General features: G+C 35.1%; 1 non-coding gene across 1 annotated transcript; it reads right to left on the reverse strand.

The window, feature by feature from the left end:
* Window positions 1-3116: 3116 nt before the first annotated feature.
* Window positions 3117-3189, reverse strand: Trnah-aug. The gene has a single exon. It is a non-coding gene; the product is annotated as a tRNA-His (tRNA).
* Between the last annotated feature and the right edge of the window lie 8510 nt (window positions 3190-11699).

The following is an 11699-nucleotide window of genomic DNA, read 5'->3' on the forward strand; positions in this document are numbered from 1 at the left end:
ATTATTTCTCATCTCCTGTATGTTTTTCTAAACTACCCCTGGCTACAATTGTTTGGCTATTCTCTATAAAACGGCAAAATATCATTTCCCTATGATGAAACGGTATTTGAGAAGAATTTGACCGAAATAAAAAAAAATATAACTTTTCGGGAGAATCGGTTTTGTGATCGAGCTCGGATTTTTTCCAGATGTTATTGAAAACCAATTCCTCATGTAGTCCTAAGCTGACAGAGTTGTTTAGTTCGACATAAAACGCGAAAATCTTCAAAACGGGCAAGGAATTGCGAGTAGCAAGATCATAAATGTACAATATACCAACATAATTCGCAATTTTCAAAAATTATTTCAAGCATTTTTAAAGCTCGTAATTCCACAGGATACGTTTCATTCTGTGCAAAAAAAGGTTTTAGTTTGATATAAAACAACATTTTAAAAAATGCACTTCTTTTTAATATAAAATTATTTAATGTTTAAATAAATAGCGAACAAGTTCAGGCTGTAAATCAAATTTTATTAGTCAGACAAGTTTGACACGGTATTTGTTATGATTTTTCAATATGTTGGAATTAGTACCGATGTGTTAACGTACGTGTATGGTAAATTTGAATTGATGGTCTCCGTTTGTTTTTAATAAATGTTCATTTGTCAATATGACAGATGCTGTTTTATATGAAAAACATTGATTCTCTCTTGTCAATAAAATTTTAAGCATTGATATTCAACGCTTTATAAACGAATCAAAGAAGAAATGACCTGGAAAATATCTGTCACTCAATTAAAAGTATTAATTTCAATTAACTAATCATTTATGTAAGGTTTTGGTTGAAATGAAAACGCTAGCGTGACAGGCAGGATTCGAACCCACAACCTTCGGCTTAATAAGCCGCGTCTCTACTTAAGATACTTGAGCTAACGTGACTTCGATCCACTCGAACGCCATGGAAAAAACAAAAACGAAAGAAAATTCGAAAAATTGTAGGTTGAGATGGGGAGTTGGCGTCCGAGTGGATCGAAGTCACGATAGCTCAAGTGGTAGAGCAGCGGCGTATTTAGCCGAAGGTCGTGGGTTCGAATCCCGCCTGTCACGCTAACTTTTTCATTTCAACCAAAACCTTACATAAAAAGATTAATTAATTGAAAGAAGTAATTTGGCCAATAAACCACTAAATATAATGGTGTTAAAAAGTATTAATACAAACATCAAACAACCAAAATTGTCTGAACTATAACGATAAATGTACATTATTCTTGTTGTTTTAATTTTTTTTTTAAATACTAAACTGAAAATCACGGCATTATACAGTTTATCCAGTCAATATATTTTTCATCATAGATACAGAGCTTTGTTCTTCTCACGACAAACAGGACATTTTTTCTATCAGATATATTTTTAGGTTGTTCATTAATCATTCTGTGAGGGTAAGAATGAATATGAACTTTGGTTCGAAAGGAATAAAGAAAATGTTTGTGACAAATTAATTACATGGACATTTTTTCCTACCATGGAAGTATCTGAAGCTTACCTTTCTGGATTAAAAACTTCATTACTTATGGACGACTTGTATGACTTTTTTTCAATCAGATATATTTTTATGTTGTACGTCAATCAATCTGTGGAGGCAAGGATGAATATGAACTTTGGTTCGAAAGGAATAAAGAAAACGTTTGTGAAAAATTAATTACATGGACATTTTTTCCTAACATGGCAGTATCTGAAGCTTACCTTTCTGGATTAAAAACTTCATTAGTTATGGACGACTTGTATGACTTTTTTTTCAATCAGATATATTTTTATGTTGTACGTCAATCAATCTGTGGAGGCAAGGATGAATATGAACTTTGGTTCGAAAGGAATAAAAAAAAAGATTTGCGAAAAATTAATTACATGGACTTTTTTCCTTCCATGGATATATCTGAAGCTTATGTTTCTCGATTAAAAAACGTCATTAGTTGTGGACGATTTGGGTGAAATAGTCATACTCATGAGAGTTTTAACAAAAAAAAAAACTAAAAATCCTACAATGCTTTCCCCGAGAGTTCTATTTTGTTTCTAAATACAAAAGCTAAATAAAATTTCATTTTTTTAAAATAAAATGGTGGGTAAAAGGGTGAAAATTAAAAAAGAATTTCTTAAAATTTTAAGGTTGAGCAGTTTTTTTTAAGAAAAGCAGGGGTGACTGGTTGACACCCTGTATATACATATATTTTTTCAATGGATCTTTTACACGTAATATGTGTGCTCGTGTATGTATCCCGTCAAAGAGGAACTTATAAATAACGAAAAAATAGAGAGATACTGTTTTTATGGTTTTATAAATCTCTCCTAACTTTATTAACTACAAATCAATTGGACAATAATAATTATTGGTTCTGCAGCTGTTCGACACATAAAAATGAAAGGGCTAGGAGAGGAAAATCCTCAATTATCGTCCTGGCTAAATGAGTTATGGAGTTGAGCAAACGAGACTTTTCTGAAGTGCGACCACCCCTTCCAATTACTTGATCCAAGTGAAGTTAGTTTTTCCTGGTTTTGTCGTTTTATTCACCGTTGAGTTTCAAAAAGGTTATCCCGGCCGATCATTTCCGATTACACTTTTTCAAAAATATTAAGGCTGGTTTTAACTCTAAGCCGACTGTTTAAATTCTCTAAAGGGATTAACCATAAAGTTAAGCCCAGGCACTTAAGAACAATCGGTGCTTTTTACGCTATAGAGATTATAGGATTAAATAATCAATTTCGATATTTGTAAAAAGTAAATAATGTTTTAACCATGCTGATTCAAACTGAAGTGTCATGCTATAGCTGTCATAAATTAAAGTTTTAAGTACATTATTTTATACAGTCAATATAACTTCAAAACTCCAGTTTACTAGGCTAGGCTGCGTTTGGCAATATCCAAAAGTAAAAAATATTTAAAAAATAAAACACTATTTTATATAGTTTTTAAAGCAATCCGTTACTTCAAGATCTGATGCAAATTGTCAAGCTAGATCAGTAATTATTAACAGCTTGATAAACAATCCTGATAACTTATTAAATTCACTAATTTCGTGGTCGGCTTGACCAAATAATATATTTCAATTAATTAAGGTTTTTAGTTGAGATAAAAAGTCAGTGTCACGAGCGGGATTCGAACCCACGACCTTCGGCTTCATACGCCGCTACTTTACCACTTGAGCTATCGTGACCTCGATCCACTCGGACACTAACTTCCCATCTCAACCCCACCTTTTGAATTTTCCCTCCTTTTTGCCATTTTTTCAAATGTCGTGTAATCTCTTTGATTCTCGGCGACAAATGAAATGGCCACGGAGAGCTTTAGATTTAACTTATTAAATTAACTAGTTTCGTGGCCCGCTTGACCTATTAATGCCATTCAATTAATTAAGGTTTTTAGTTGAGATAAAAAATATAGAGAGATAAATAAATTCAAAAGGTAGGGTTGAGATGGGAAGTTAGTGCCTGAGTGGATCGAAGTCACGATAGCGCAAGTGGTAGAGTAGCGGCGTATCAAGTCGAAGGTCTTGAGTTCGAATCCCGCTCGTGACACTGACTTTTATCTCAACTGAAAACTTTAATTAATTGAATCCTGATAACAATACTATTGAGTACGATTGAGATTTAATAGTGAAGCCACTACCATGTAATTTAAAACAATATGAGACTATATATATTTACAAGAATATTGGTTTCAAAGAGACTACTATTACCCAACCTTATGTTCATGCATATTACATCCGATTTGAGATGTTAAAAGCTTTATGTCTGGCCCTTTTTTTATAAAAGTTATAACCGAGCAAGGCTTTAAAAAAAAAAAAAGAATAAAATAAAAATGCCTCCCTGAAGGATTTAGAAGAGAAAATCGCTATGGAGGCTTACTCGTGTTCTTGATAGGATCGACAGGTTCATCAGACAAGGCTTTTTTGGGAGAGAATCTTCAGCTCGATACACGCCCCTGTCCTCATCATCATCATCACAGGAACACTTTTAAAAAAAACCACAAAAACAATTTTCCAATAACATACAATCGTGCTGTTACTATTATCGGAAATTAAACTTTAATTAATTGGGGTAAATAAGAAACTAAAGTTGAATTTTTCTTAAATAAAGTTTCGAAGTAAACATCTCAAAGATTCTGATTTACGCATTATTAATTAACATCTCGTCGACGAAGTTTATTTATAATTTCAATTTTAGCCGGATTCAATCCTTTTTGCCGACGAGCAACGTATCTTAACGTCGAATTATCCGTCGTGAGCCGCAAATAAAGGATCAGAACAACTTTACAATTAGATTTTAAAATCCTCAAATAAAATCACGCGGCCTATGCCGAGATTCGAACCTAGTACCGCTAGCGTGGAAAATACGAGTCGGACGCCCTAGCAGGTCGGCTACCGCGGTTCCCGACCCGTCATATTTAGTTGCTACAGTATGTCTAAGATTAATACTAATAATAAACCTTAAAAAATTGTTTTGTAATTTTATAATCTTCTAAAATATCAAGGAAACATAGGCAAAAAAGATGACTTAGGAAAAGGTATTTATAATGATAGTTAAGAAAGTTTATATTCGTAATAAATATATAGAAGAGAGAAATTAGAGAGAAAGACAGAACGAGAAAGAGAAAGAAAGGGAGAGAGAGAGAAAGAGAGAGCGAGTGAATAAGTGAGTGAGTTAAAGAGAGAGATAGAGATAGATACATAGGTAGATTAATAGATAGAGTGATAGATAGATAGATAGATAGATAGATAGATAGATAGATAGAGAGAGAGAGAGAGAGAGAGAGAGAGTGAATAAGTGAGTGAGTTAAAGAGAGAGATAGAGATAGATACATAGGTAGATTAATAGATAGAGTGATAGATAGATAGATAGATAGATAGATAGATAGAGAGAGAGAGAGAGAGAGAGAGAGATGGTAAAAAGTGGATCGAAGGGAAAAAGAGAGAGAGCGAAAGAAAGAGAGTGAGAGAGTGAGATACTGACGGAGGGACAGAGAGAAAGAGATTTAAAAGGGAGTCAGGGGGGAGGGAGGGAGAGGGAAAGAAAAAGAGAAAGTGAGCCAGGCAGAGTAGATTGAGAGAGGAAAAGAGAGAGTGAGAAAGGGAAGTAAGATAGATAGTGTAGAGAGAGAGAGAGAGCGTCATACTGTCAAAGAAGGACATAGAACAAGGGGACAAAGAAAAAATTAAGAGAGAGAGAGAGAGTGGTATGGTATGGTGAAAAAGGATACTAGGAAGCGGGGTTTGCACTCCCCAGGCACTGCAGCCTTCTGGCTTATTGTACCTTCCTAGTTCCTTAATTCAATGCAATAGACTAAATCCTTTTTCTTAGAAGTATCAGGTCATTGACTGTCACTGCTGGAATTTGATTCCCTAAGTTTTTTCCGTTCGTTAGGTTAAATCTTCATTGAGCTGTTGCTTCGCATCCAAAGATGATATGAGTGGCTGTTTCCTCCTCCTCGTTACATAATCTTCAAATGGGATCATCGTTGTACATACCCATGTTGTCCAGATGTTTTCTCAGATGCCAGTGACCGGTTCGTAGTCCTACCAATGCTCTGAGTTTTGCCCTCTCCAATTGCAGCAGTGTTTTTGCCAGTCTCGGTGAGGGTTGTTGTAGAGAGAGAGAGAGAGAGAGAGAGAGAGAGAGAGAGAGAGAGAAAGAAAGAGAGAGAGAGAGAGAGAGAGAGAGAGAGAGAGAGAGAGAACGATAGTGTCCCCGGGTTTCTATTTACTAGTGTCATCAGTGTTTTTTTCAAAAAGTACCCAGCCTAGAAAACAAATTTAAATTTAAATCAACATTAATTTCTGATGATTGAATTAAAACTGTAAAAAAGAGCCGACCATTTACCTTTATAAAACTGTCTAATCTTCCCTTTTCCAAGAGTCCGGGTAAAATAAAGAGAAAAATTTCAAAACTTTACGACCGAATTAATTTCGAAAAATTTTCCTCTTTTTTTGTACGTATTAACGGCCCCGTTTATAAATGGATTTTCGTGCATTTTACTTTACAAAATATTCCCTGGGCGAATTAAATCCGACTCGGGAGCCTAGGAAGTTTAGCTAACTAACGCTCTTAAGCAGTACACCAGAGGGCTGTTTGATACCATTATCATTTCCACCTTAGAAAGTATGTATTTTTAAAAGGTTCCCCTTTCACCAGATGTGTCCAGCCTAAAACATCGGCTGTTCATAAACTTAAGCTTGCTTTAATGAAAACAGTAAATATGTTATGCTATGAATTGGATTAAACAGATAGCTTCAATCCTGAAGAAATTGGAAAGAAATTTGTTTACACGGTATTTTGCAATAACTGAAAACTAGTTTAATTCCATTCATCTCAGAGGTCAGATAAATCTAGTTATTAGCAATAATTTGCATTCAAATCCGTTTACCACCGTACCATCGTGGATATTCGCCCTTTTCAATGTTGACGGTCATAAATTGCACGGCTGAGTTTGACAGGTCAAAACACAACGCGAAAAACGCTAAAAATCTTTTCTTCTACGGAAATAGAAAACTTGTCCCAGTAAAGATTTACAATTTGTTATGTGTAATTGCCGATTATTATAAAATCTATAGACTTGTAGTGTTAAAAATATTAGCAAATGGATTTTTCCTGTCAAGTTTAGGTGAGTATATCACGATCATTAGGACTTTACCAACATTAATTATTACAGTAAATTTATCATTTAATCTTAATTGGATTTGAAATCTTAGAAGATTCTTCTGAAAGTTAAGTGTTTGAAAGTACAATTAAGTGATTGACTCAATCGTCGAAGAAGTCCATGCAATTCCACAGTATATCCAGTCACGAATAACTCATAAAAAACTTAAACGCAGATGGAAAAAGTCCAGTATTCACACCTATAAAAATGGACTTTCTATTATTCTTCGTAACAATCATTTTACGATCCAGCAGTAAATGGCTTTTCTTTTTTAATCGGAGCTTCCCATGTTTCATAAAAGTGTGAATAATCCCAAATAAATAAACATTATTCATTGTAACAAATTGTTAATTACTCCATTCATTCAATTCTCTCATTTCTTCTTTTTTCTTTCACAGGAAAACAAAATTTTCTAGTTTAGAACAAAAAAATAGGAAAAAAATCGTCAAAAACCAAGGGTTCAACCTGAGGCTAAGACATTAGAACATGTCCGTGCGACTATTTAGCTTTAAGCTCTAGCCTGGAGAAAGTATAACTTAAGCCAATAAAACACCTGAGTAAAACGCTTCCCTTAGGGGCAGTCAGAAGAAGTAAGCGTAGCCGCTTTACACCTCCTACAACAAAAGTATGGTCACATTTACTTCACTACACTACTAACCCCATTTACGAGAACCAGAACTAGGTAAAATAAAAAAAGAGAAAAAAGACAATCCTATAAAAAGAAAGAACGAAATTGTAACTGAAGCTGAGAAATTGTTGAAAACAAAAAAAAAAGATTGAGAACGATAGAAACCAAAAAATCTAAAAAGAGAGATATGTAGATTGATAGATTCATGCATAAATAGACAAATAAGGTTGAATGAAGGATAGATGAAACAATAGAGAGATTTAAAAATTTAGAAAGGGAGAGAGAGAGAGCGAGATAGAAAGAGAGAGAGAGAGAGAAAGGGAGAGAGAGAGAGAGAGCGAGATAGAAAGAGAGAGAGAGAGAGAGAGAGAGAGAGAGACAGAGAAAAATAGAGAGAAAGAGAGAGAGAGACAGAGAAAAATAGAGAGAAAGAGAGAGAGTGAGTCTGCAGAGACTTATAGATAGCTAGAACCATTTTACGTACTTTACGCACAGAAGAACAATACTGTTTTTTGTTTTGGTAAAGAGGAGATTTTAACGTTTTGCGAAAGGGAGAGAGAGAGAAAGTGAGTGAGTCAGAGAGAGAGAAAGTGAGTGAGTGAGATAGAGAAAAAAGGGAGAGAAAGAGAGAGAGAGAGAGAAAGAGAGAGAGAGAGAGAGAGAAAGAGAAAGAGAGAGTGAGTGAGTGGTAAAAAGAGAGACAGAGAAGGGANGGAGAGAGAGAGGGAGAGAGAGGGAGGGAGAGAGATAAGGAGAGAGAGAGAGAGAGAGAGAGAGAGAGAGAGAGAGAGAGTGAGAGAGAGAGGGAGAGAGAGAGAAAGAAAGAAAGGGAGAGTGAAAGAGAGAGAAAGAGAAAGAGAGAGTGAGTGAGTGGTAAAAAGAGAGACAGAAAAGGGAGAAATGTCAGTAATAATAGCAAAAATATTATATAAACAAGGAAGGTTTTGAGTAAATGAATAAAAAGAAAGAAACAGCAGCAGCAAAAAACAGACAGTCATAAGAGGACGAGAGATAGATCGACATACATAAATAGATATATAAATAGTTAAATAAGTAGAACGATAGGAAGAGAGAGAGAGGGAGAGAGAGAGTGAGAGCGAGATTGTGAGAGACTGATACACAAACTGACAGACAGAGTTATAGATAAAAAAGAGAGCGACTGAGAGAGAGAGAGAAATTTTCCTCTACGTGTACTAACAAACTATAGACAATTAGAAGAATATGATAATGGCCCATACTTAATTAATCGGAAAAGTCCTTTTGTCTATATTGCTGTGGTCATTTTCAGATTTACCCTACTGCAAATCACTGAAAAAAGCATATTTTCTTCTAGAGTGGCAATTTTGTTTTCTGTATAAGCTACCGTATGGCATTATAAAAGCTTAATATAATTTAAATTGATATTGTCTGGTACCATTTGAGTACATAAAATAAATGCTGTTACGGTTTCAAATTTTTCGTTATTAATAAAATTTTGTTTAACATTTTTTTTTGCCTTTCCTTTTGTATAGACCGTTATAATTTTTATTTTTTGTTGTTTACTGGATATTTTGAAAGAAAAATATTATTTAGGTATTTAAAAAAAATAATAAAAATTAAGTTCATTAGTTTTCCTGGTCCGCTTGGCCAATTAATATCATTAATTTTATTAAGGTTTTTAGTTGAGATAAAAAAGTCAGTTCAAGAGCTGGATTCGAACCCACGACCTTCGGCTTAATACGCCGCTACTCTACCACTTGAGCTATCGTGACTTCGATCCACTCGGACACTAACTTCCCATCTCAACCCCACCTTTTGAATTTTTCCTCCTTTTAAACCAATTAATAGTTCCTAAAGTCACTAGTTTCGTGGTCCGCTTGACCAATTAATATCATTCAATTAATGACATTCCCTAAGGTTTAAGTGGTCATGCTCGCCAGCCCAAACATTGAATTGAAGCCCGTTCCAAGTAGTCACCATCGATTCTAGCTGCGGGAGCGTTGCATTGACATGCATAAAAATAAAACCTTCGCCAATTAGGCTAATTAGTGGCATATAAGGCACCTTCTGATAACTCATCTTCATTGTATCGCGCAGCTGTTAGAGAACCCTCGATGAAGATCAAATTTGTGTGACTTTCCATATAAATGCCTGCCTAAACATAACACCACTACCTCCATTGCTTCTCCGGAGTGAAAATGCTGCGGACGTCAGAAGACCTCAAACAAAACCTTAACTTATCCTAAAACAAATCTTGCACGGACCTATAGGTGTGATTTCTTACAAAACAACCGAACTGTCTTGTCAGAAGGTCTGGACCAGTGGCAGACCTTCTCGCACGTAATGCAGCTTCTGAAAGTCTTCAGCTATGATCTCAACAATGAATGTCGATAACGGAGTATATTCAAAACAATAAAACGATCATCTCTCTGTCACGATGGCGACCTGATCCATGCCTTCTTTAGTAACTCTAACATCTTCGATGGAGGACAGTTCGGACAGTTCTTTTGGGGTTGTTAAGCACCCTGACCACATACTTTTCATCTCCTAGCAAACCTACGATTCTAACCGAATCTGTATCACTTAAAACCATCACTACAACAAATTTGAAATTGATAACCGGTACAACATAAAAAACATCAAACACCGAACCTTAGAAAGAAATTTTACACAAAAACCAACATAGAAGAGATTAACAATTCAAAGATATATTTACAAAATCCAATTGTAAACAAAATTTGGAAATTTTATTTATCTATAATCCTTTAAAATGGACCTTATATTGTTGTACGATAATCAATGTAGAACAGTCTAAGAGAAAATTAAAAATATTAAGGTGGCCACATTTTTTTTTGTTTTTTGTTTCTTAGCAAATATAAAACGTTTTCCCAACTATACACCTGAAATAATTGACTTAATGAGCTGAACGTCAATTTTTGATCTGTCCTATTTTTGAACAGACTTATTACTTGTAATTATCTTGTCCTCTCAATTTGAAAGGTCCAAAGATTGGCATTATTAAAGGCGGAATAGTCTTATTTTTCTCTGATTAATAAGGCACGGGCTTTCCTTTCTCTGCGTAAACAAACCGACGGTTAAAAACTGCCAGTCCGGGGGCGTGACGGCTCCAGGTTTCTTATGACAAGACAGCGCGGAATAATTCAATTCGAGAAAACGGAAGGTTGCCGCCCCCAATTAAAATGACCTAATTAAGAAAACTTCGGTTCAATTCTTAGGGTAAAGCGAATTTTATTCGTTTGTAAATGGAACAGTTTTTTGTTACACCTACGAACATTTGCCAACAACCACTCGCAGTCGAAGGGAAATATTAGGTCCTCGAGCCTTTTCCAGTTATGCTGATGGAAAAACATATTGACCGGAAGGCCAAATGTTCTACAGATTGCAATCTCACACGTTCAGAAAAGAAAAAATCAGTTTCCTTTAACAATAACTGAAAAATGGCAAAAAGGAGGGAAAATTCAAAAGGTGGGGTTGAGATGGGAAGTTAGTGTCCGAGTGGATCGAAGTCATGATAGCTCAAGTGGTCGAGTAGCCGCGTGTNTTCACTAAAGCTTTCCGTGGCCATTTCATTTGTCGCCGAGAATCAAATAGATTACACGACATTTGAAAAATGGCAAAAAGGAGGGAAAATTCAAATGGTGGGGTTGAGATGGGAAGTTAGTGTCCGAGTGGATCGAAGTCACGATAGCTCAAGTGGTCGAGTAGCCGCGTGTCTACCCTAAGATCGTGGGTTCGAATCCCGCTAGTGACAATGACTTTTTTATCTCAACTAAAAACCTTAATTAATTGAAAGGTATTAATTGGTCAAGCGGACCACGAAAACTAGTGAATTTAACAAAAAAGTGTGACTTTTTAATCGCATTGTCATGATCGCTAGGTGTGAAACTACACGCTATTGTAGTACCAGCGTATCCGACATCGAGGAGGCAAAATCAGCGAACAAATTGAAGTACGAACATTTTAGAAAAAGTGTAAGAGTAATAGTAATAAATTGAACATGAGTGGAGGTAAAGGATTTAATTTTTAGGTTTGTTTGGTATAAGTAATAAAAGAATAATATCCAACAACATAACATATACAACCTGATAATCTGGTTCAGGTTAGTTAAAATTATGGATAGATTTTGTCGAAAACAGTATTTATTGTTTAATAATAAAACTTAAAATAATTATGCGTAATATGTGTTATGCATGTTTACATTCAATAAAAATCTCTATCAATCTCTATTTTAACTTAGTCGAACTCAGGAACCAGTGTTGCCCACAGTGTTGCCAAAATAGAGTCGACTGCTCCACATCCTCATAAAAAGGCAAAGTTTACGATTTGCAACAAAACTGTGTTCGGTTCTCTACTCGCCAGTATTGAACTGATAAATAGTATAATAAATACGTTATATAATTACA

Source organism: Cimex lectularius, unplaced genomic scaffold (assembly GCF_000648675.2).
Source record: "Cimex lectularius strain Harlan isolate CLEC.00 unplaced genomic scaffold, Clec_2.1 scaffold401, whole genome shotgun sequence".
NCBI classification, from domain to species: domain Eukaryota; kingdom Metazoa; phylum Arthropoda; class Insecta; order Hemiptera; family Cimicidae; genus Cimex; species Cimex lectularius.